We start from the raw sequence: 9269 nt of genomic DNA on the forward strand, positions 1-9269 counted from the left end.
TAAACAACATGACGGACAGTATAAGATTTTTGGAAGAATGTTTGTCTGCACTGCAAAAAAATGCTTTTCTTACTTAGATTTTTTTCGTCTTGTTTCTAGTCCAAATATCTAAAAATTCTTAAATCAAGAAGCATTGTTTTAAGAAATAATTTGCCAAAATGAAGTGAATTTTTCCTCAAATCAAGCAAAATAATCAGCCAATGGGGTAAGCAAAATAATCTTGTTTTTCGATTTGTGATAAGATTATTTTGCTTACCCCATTGGCTGATTATTTATCTTGATTTAAGGAAAAATTCACTACATATTCAAAGATATTTTGCAGAATGTTTAAACTGTTTGTCTGTATGATGAAAGTCAACAGGGTCCAAAACATTACCGGACTCCTGTGACTTTTCAGTTTTGTTTTGTTTTTGATAGATCTTCGAAATAACATGAGATGGAGTAAATAACACAACAAAGAGGATAAGATATTCAGAAGAATGTTTGTTCATTCATTTTCTTTTCGGCTAAGTCCCTTTATTAATCTGGGGTCGCCACAGCGGAACGAACCGCCAACTTATCCAGCATATGTTTTCAGTTCATCTATACTGCATGTCTTTGGACTTGTGGGAGAAACCAAAGCATCCGACAGGAAACTCACGCGAGCACAGGGAGAACATGCAAACTCCAAAAAGAAATGCCAACTGATCCAGCCAAGGCTCATATCAGCGACCTTTTTGCTGTGAGGCAAACGTGCTACCCACTGCACCACCGCGTCACCAGAAGAATATTTGTCTGTTTTGTATTTCCATACTGGAAAGACATTAGGGGCCACAACATTCACTTACATTGTAAAAAAAAAATCTAAATATCGTTGGAACACCGTGAGGGTGGTAAAACACAGAAGAAGATATTTAGGAGAATGTTTCAGCTGTTTTTCTTTATAATGAAAGTCAATGGGGTCCAAAACAGAAACATTCAGTCTTTCATTTTTTGGACATAAAGAAGAAAACATTTCTTAAATGTCTATTTCAACTGTATTTATTTAACAGAAACAATGGACTTTGCTGACTTTCATCACACTTTTTTCCCCAAATTTTGTTAAATACATTTGAAACAAGAGAGTAAAATCACACCATTTTCAACTATTTAACTGTTTTTGTCTAATGAAATTAGGTAAAAAAAAACAACAATTGAAAAGAAGACAGGACAGTGGGAGAAACACTGAGAGACACTGGACATCAGGAGAAAGAAAATGGGAGATGGACAGATATTGAGATAGTGATGGGAGGGGAGGGGGTGGGTAAGTTTAATTACATTTCTCAGTGCCACTCTTCTGCCATACGGACCAACAGTCAACCCACACACACACACACACACTAGCACGCACACACATGCATGTAAACACTCAGCAAGACACAGGGAGGGGTGGTTCTGTCCCTCGCTAACCATTTCCTCAATTTTGAACAAACAGATAGCATCGAAAACACAAGGTGAACACTGTGGACACTGAAACATCCACCGTCAGAACTGCATCATCAAAAATATTGCAATGATACAGATCAGTTTAAACTAAGATGATTATCTTATCATTAGAGTAATTGCTGTCATTATCATGGAGTTTTAAAAATAACCTAAAGGCATTTCTTTATCATTTCCAGAGTGTTTAATAGATAACACACAATGGTCTCTAAAACCCTTATAAAATAAACAGAAAACAGCAATTGCAGAATTTGGTACATTAAAAAAAATCTAATTTTTGGAAAACAACATGTGAGGGAGTGAAACATGAATGATTCAGCTGTGTCTGTCTTTATAATGAGAGACAATTGGGTAACACTTTATTTTGATGGTCCATTTGAGTATTGGTAGACTGTTTGCTTTATAACTGTTGACACTGCTGCTAAACAGACATTTAACAGAAATTTAACAGACTATAAGAAACTTTGCAAGTACATGTCATTGTAAACTTACACCAACCCCAACCTAACAGTCTACTTATAATCTAATGAGAATTAGTTGACATGTAGATGCAATGTAACTTAAATTCAACAAATGGACCATCAAAATAAAGTGTTACCGATAATTGTGTCCAAAACAGCACTGAACTTCATTTATGTTTATTATATCGACATAAATCAATGTATTGTTTTGAAAAAAAAAACATCAGAGAATGAACAACAAAGGGGATGACTGTCATTATATGGAAACAGTTGAAGTCAGAATTATTAGCCCCCCTTTGAATTTTATTTCTTTTTTAAATATTTCCCAAATGATGTTTAACAGAGCAAAAGAGGACATTTTCATAGTATGTCTGATAATATTTTTTCTTCAGGAGAAAGTCTTATTTGTTTTATTTCAGCATGAATAAAAGCAGTTATTAATTTTTAATTAATTTTTAATAATTAAGCAGTAATTAATTTAAGGTCAAAATCATTAGCCACTTTAAGCAAATCTTTTTGATAGTCTGCAGAACAAACCATCGTTATACAATAACTTGCCTAATTACCCTAACCTTCCTAGTCAACTTAGTTAAGCCTTTAAATGTCTCTTTAAATTGTATAGAAGTGTCTTTAAAAATACCTAGTAAATATTATCCACTGTCATCATGGCAAAGATTAAATAAATCAGTTATTAAAACTATTATGTTTTAAACATTCTTAAAATGTGTTGAAAAACAAATCTTCTGTTTCCTTTAAACAAATTGGGAAAAAAATAAACAGGTGGGCTAATAACTCTGACTTCAACAGTATGTAAATGGTTCAGTATATATAAATTATATATAATGTAGAAATTATTTGAAAATGAAAGCATTTGTATTAAATATACATTATTAATTTAATATTTTAATGTCATTTGATATTTAAATAAAAATGATTATATTTAAATTAGTAACATATTGCCTATTCTAAGTAAAATGTGTATAGTTTAAAAATGTAAAATTGCTATTATAATATCCTGTAGACAGATATTATGAGAGAGAGAGAAAGAGAGTTATAATTTATGTATAGTACAAATATAATAACTACATCTTTCAAATGTATAAAATCCATATTCATCATTTATTACTGTATTCAGCCTTTTATACTCTTCTCTTAAACTCTATTATTTATTTAAGCAGTTTGTGATTTTCTCATCTGCCAGCATTTGCTCACACAATTTTTTAGAGCAGCTTTGCTTTCATTTCCATTCATTTCTGATAACAGATTTCATATTGGTTCTTTTGACTCAGGGTGACAGATGCTGTAGAATCAGGAGTCCTGGCAGCGGTACATCTCTCTTTCTTCCGCTCACTATATCCCTCTCTCCGTCTCCCTCTCCTTTTCCCTTTTCCCCCTGTCAGTCCAAAACCTCCTGCTCCCCTGCCTGGTCCAATCTGGTGAGAGTTAGTGCCATCCCAGTGGAGCGGGTCAAGCAGCTCTTTTGTGCTGTTCTGGGATCAGTTGTGTTTATTTCAGTTCCCACCTAGATAAACTTGAAGAGTGGCCATAAGACTGATTACAAAACAGTTTTATGCAAACCCCTAAATTCTTCATCCTGGATCAGCTGTGGCCAACAGTGTCACGCTGAGGAGAACAAGAACACCTCACCAGCTCACTGTACTAGTTTATTAGCTAATGTAAAGGAATAATACTCCAAAATGATCATTTAGTCCTACTTGTTTTTGTTCCAAAAAAAAACTAATCTATAAAAGTACCATGAACCTACTCCATTTAAGTTAAAGTAATGAGATATTTAATTAACTCATTACCTTCATCACTGAGCTCAGAACTCTTCTCAAATGAGTAGAATTAACTTTCAGTAAATTGAGTTAACTACACTCATTTTATTTGATACACACACACACACACACACACACACACATACATACATACATACATACATACATATATACTAGGGCTGTCACGATACACCAAACCCACGATTCGATTCGTATCAAGATTTTTGACAAACGATTCGATTCGTATCACGATTTTTTTTTTCGTGTGGGGTAGGGAAAAAAAGATTTTTAAAACTATTTTTTTATTAAATAAAATTATATCATTTTTGTTTTCTTTGTAACAAAATACTTTTGTAAAACCAAACAGAACTAAACTCTATTGTGTAGATTGTTCAAGCATGTTAAAAATTCTTTTTCAATCAAGTTCTCTTACATAGAAAAAGTAAATTAAATGGCTACTAGGGATGCTCATTTCGGTTAACTTTGCTAACAGACAACCGCCGCTCATTAATCGGTTATTATAATAACGGTTAACTGGTCAGATTACTATTAATTTTATATTAAACAAATTGACGTGTCTATTTTGTGTCTGACACATTAAATTTTGCATTTTAAAATAGGCTACTGATTTATTTTTAAATGCTAGCATATTAATAACAGAACAGAACAACAGAGCATCTTTACGCATGACGCACCTGCAGTGTTTAGCACAGAAGAGCAGAATAATTTAAATAAAATGAATAAAATAAATAGGACTGCCCTACATTATTTTTATTTAAATAATTAATTTATATTACAAAACGAAAATACTGACTGATTCTTTTTAACAACCGGCATAGGCTGTTTTTTTTCCAATCATGTTTTTTTCCGTCAAATAAAAATCGCAGACTTCCTCAAATTGCCCGCTCCATGGAAAATATGCATTTATTTAATGCCCCGCTGTTATTATTATAATAACAAAACCTTTTACATTTTAATAGAAATCATTATTTTAAAGAATAAGTCCTGATGGTTTCCTCTCTCTCCCTCGCGGTTCAAGTGCGCGTGCTGCGTGATGAAAAGACAACAACGCGCGCATATGTAGACTTTTATAAACAGCTGTTTTGTAACTAGTTTTGTTGTTTAAATATGCTATTGCAATAATGTGCATACATGCTTTATAAGCCAAAAACAAGGCGCATCTCACTGCCTTTATGTTGACAAGGAAAAAAGAAGAGAAGAAGCGAGGTCCTCTTATGAAACGACTGAATCAGCTGGGTATCGATTGTGCATAAGTGTTGCTGTCTGTGTTGTTACAATTGTAATATTTAATGCTATTGTTATATTCGAGATTTGTACATTCATACAGCTCTGGATAACTTAAAACAGCGATTAGACCTTCAGAGCGGCATGCGTCCTGAAGTAAAGCGAAACGGCTATAAATTTCCAGCAAGATTATATACATTATATATTATATTACAAGTGATTATATACAGAGTCATATACCTTTATCTATAAATAAAGTATAACTATAGAAACTGTGTTCATCTTAACTGAAAGCTTCGTCCTGTTTCCTGGCCTCACGCATCGCGCTGTCAGTCAGCACGTAACGTTAACTCTCAAAGGTTCAAACAGAAAGCGCACAGCAAGGTTACAGAAAAGTTTCCTCTGCAGAGGAGTCGGGGCATCTGGTGAACGCCCATCCCTCTCTGCGCAGCCACATTAACAACAATGCTTTGACAGCACTGGCAATGTTTCTGCCGTTGTCGGTTGTCAAGAGGGGTTAAGTTGGTTTTGATTTTGATATTCCTGACACATTCAGACAGTCCCTTACTAAGAGCTCCGTGCGAGCTCTCCCGGTTAAACGCTAATTGCGAGGGCTTAAACGGAGCAGTGCTCGTAATGTCGAGCGGAAAAAAAGTGTTTCCACACGTTCTTCTTCAACTAGCTCAACTTTTGCAGGCACGCGTGACGTTATTGGAAAGGTAGTCACGGGGTGTGTCGCGATTCTCCCTTATCACACCGCAACACAGGATCGTAGTGATTAGTGGATTGCTGCACAGATGGTTGTCCTTCTGTAAGGTTCTCCTCTCTCCACTGAAGACCACTGGAGCTCAGAGTGAGCATCGGCTTATTGATCACCTCCCTGACTAAGGCACTTCTCCCCGATCACTCAGCTTAGACCACTTACGGATGATGGAGGCCACTGTGCTCATTGGAACTTTTAGGGCAGCAGAAATGTATCTGTAACCTTCCCCAGCTTTGTGCCTCGAGACATTCCTGTCTCGGAGGTCTACAGACAATTCCTTTGTCTTCATGCTTGGTTTGTGCTTTGACATGCACTGTCAACCCTGGGACTTATATAGACAGGTGAATGGCTTTTCAAATCATTTCCAATCAACTGAATTTACCACAGGTGAACTCCAATTAAGCTGCTAAAAGATCTCAAGAATGATCAGTGGAAACAGAATGTACCCGAGCTCAATTTAGTACTTTACAGCAAAGGCTGTGAATACTAATGTACATGTAATTTTTCAGGTTTTTTATTTTTTATAAATTTGCAACAATTTAAAAAAATCTTTTGCACATTACCATTATGGGGTATAGTGTGTAGAATTTTGAGGACATAAATCAATTTAATTCATTTTATAATAAGGCTGTAATATAAAAAGGTGGAAAAAGAAGCGCTATGAAGACTTTCCAGATGCACTGTATGCTTGTTCTTTTCATTAAAACACAAAACCAAGGACTTTCATGGGAAAATACTCAAATTCCACCATCGATTGTAACAAGTCTGACAATAATACCATGTAGCTCGGGAAAAAACCAAGACAGGAATATGCCTACGCTTTACTGAACAGTATCTGACCCTCTGTTTCAGTCTCCGCAACTTCCAGCACATGGTTCGAATGAACGACTCCGCACGCCTGTTAGTGATTAGATTGAGCCAATGTGTAAAACCTCACTATCTAAAAGGCTCTAATCGCACGGACCATTAACAGCATACTAATTACACAGAATTCCTGCAGGGAGGACGAGAGGGAAGGAAAAGACGGAGAGAGGAGGAGAACGTAATCCAGCTCACTTTGAAGTTCAGCAACACAAGCAGCTAGTAAACTAAAGCATTTATCATTAATATGTGGTGCTCCAAAAACATTTAAGCTCTTCAAGGTATAAATGACTCTGACCACAGAGTTACGGTCAAGGCTTTGAAGAATTCAGGGAACTTCTGCTGGAATGCTTTTGGTCTCGCCTGTGGCTGGGAATGGCAAAATGAGCCATCTGTGGAAATATATTAAAGGATGGACAATAGATATTTTTATTTATTATGGTGGCTTGAGAAAGCCAACATACTGTTATACTACATAAACGTATTCTTCTTCCGTCGTGCTGTTCTTCTTCTTAGACTGTTGTAAGAATGCATCTCCTCCTAAACCGTTTATACTACAACCACCAAACTTCAAACTATACTGAATTGAGTTGCTATATTACATCTTTTCCAACTGATCCGACTTTTGGCTTTCCAAAAACTGACCCGGAAAATTCGAAAAAAGTCCCTTTGACTTAACATTGGACCAAATTTGTGACCTCATGACTTTGCACCAGACTGTCATACAGACCTAAGTTTGGGCTCATTTAACTCAGACTACAAATCTGCCAACCACTGATGACCTTCCAACTTACTAGCCACCCCTTACGGCACCCTAGCAACTTTACCATAGACTTCCATTATAAAAAACTGCCATTGACTTTACATTGGACATAACCAAATACCAATCCATACTAGAAACATACTAACGACATACTTACAAGCTAATCATACTATAAACATACAAGCAACATGCCAATTCATAGTAAATTCATGCTAACAACATGCTAGTTTATACTAGAAACATGTTAGCAACATGCTAATTCATATTAGAACCATACTACTAAAATGCAAATTTTTGCTAGAAACATGCTAGCAACATGCTTATTCATACTAGAACCATGGCAATTTATGTTAGCAACTGTCTAGCAACTACTCGGAACAACTTAGCAACCGCTTAGCAGCGCCTTAGTAATCGCCTAGCAACCACTGCTAATAAAATGCTAAATTTTGCTAGCAATATACTTATTCATACTAGAACCATGCTAATTTATGTGAGTTACTGTCTAGCAAGTACTCAGAACACCTTTGCAACCGCCTAGCAACCACTGAGAACACCCTTGCAACTGCCTAGCAACACCTTAGCAATGACCTAGACCACCTTGGCAACCGCCTATCAAAGCCTTAAAAACCACCAAGCAATGCCTTAGCAACTCCTTAGCAACCACCTAGCAACAGCCTAGCTACAATTTAGCAACCACCTAACACTTTAGCGACCACCCAGCAATGCCTTAGCAACTGCCAAGCAACCACTCAGAACACAATAGGAACCACTATACCAATCGCAAAGCAAAACTTTAGCAACCGCCTAGCAACAGCTTAGCAGCCCCCTAGCTACAACTCAGAACAAACACCCTAGCAACCACCAAGCAACACATTAGCAATGACCTAAAACACCTTAGCAACCGCCTAGCAACATCTTAGCAACCACCTAGCAATGCAATAGCAACCATTTAGAACGCCCTAGCAACCATCTAGAAACATCTCAGCAACAACATAAATTAACCTAGCAACGCCTTAGCAAATACTCACAACACCCTAGTAACCACTTAGCAACAACTTGCAATCCCTCAAAACACCTTAGCAACCACCTAGCAACACCTTAACAACCAGTCAAAACACCATAACAATGACTTAACAACTGCCTAGCAACCACTCAGAGCAATATAGCAACCGCCTAGCAACACCCTAGTAAGCACTCAGAACACCCTAGCAAGGGTTTAGCAAAAAAACATGCCAATCCATACAAGAAACATGCTAACCTATGTAGTTCTCCATCTATGCCAACTGCTTCAAACTTCATAAAGACGACTTCAGTTATTTAAACTTTGAAACTACTTCAAGGTTTCAGACTAAGCTTCCTCAATCCGCCATGAAGTTTGTCTACGAACTTTACTTTTCTAGTTTATTCTGATTTCTTTGAAATAGGGGACTAAGCAGAAGGAAAATGACTGAATGTTTTCTTTGGAAAATCCCTCTTCTTTCTGAGATGTGTCATTGCAGCTGACTTACACATTCAAACACAAACACATTTAGCTAGCTGACTAAACATGTTCACACTCATACTTCTATTTAATTCAGGTCAGACATTATTCAGATGCTTTAAACTGATTCATTCACTTTTATTCGGCTTAGACCCTTTATTCATCAGGGGTCGGCACAGCGGGATGAACCGCCAGCTTATCCAGCATATGTTTTACACAGCGGATGCCCTTCCAGCTCCAACCCAGTACTAGGAAACATCCATACATACTCATACACTACGGTCAATTTTAGCTAACTTATACTGCATGTCTTTGGACTGTGAGGGAAACAGAAGCACCCGAAGTCAAAAGAACCAATATGAAATCTGTTATCAGAGATGAATGTTGCCCACCACTGACCAGTTAGAATATTGATAATTTCACTGATTTAAAATAAATGCTCTGTTAAATTCTACTA

General features: G+C 36.6%; 1 long non-coding RNA gene across 2 annotated transcripts in view; it reads right to left on the reverse strand.

Moving 5' to 3' along the window:
- Positions 1–9269, reverse strand: part of LOC137495289 (uncharacterized) — a 73923-nt gene that overhangs the window by 10902 nt on the left and 53752 nt on the right. The gene's annotated exons all lie outside the window — the stretch shown is intronic.

Source organism: Danio rerio, chromosome 1 (assembly GCF_049306965.1).
Source record: "Danio rerio strain Tuebingen ecotype United States chromosome 1, GRCz12tu, whole genome shotgun sequence".
Classification (NCBI taxonomy): domain Eukaryota; kingdom Metazoa; phylum Chordata; class Actinopteri; order Cypriniformes; family Danionidae; genus Danio; species Danio rerio.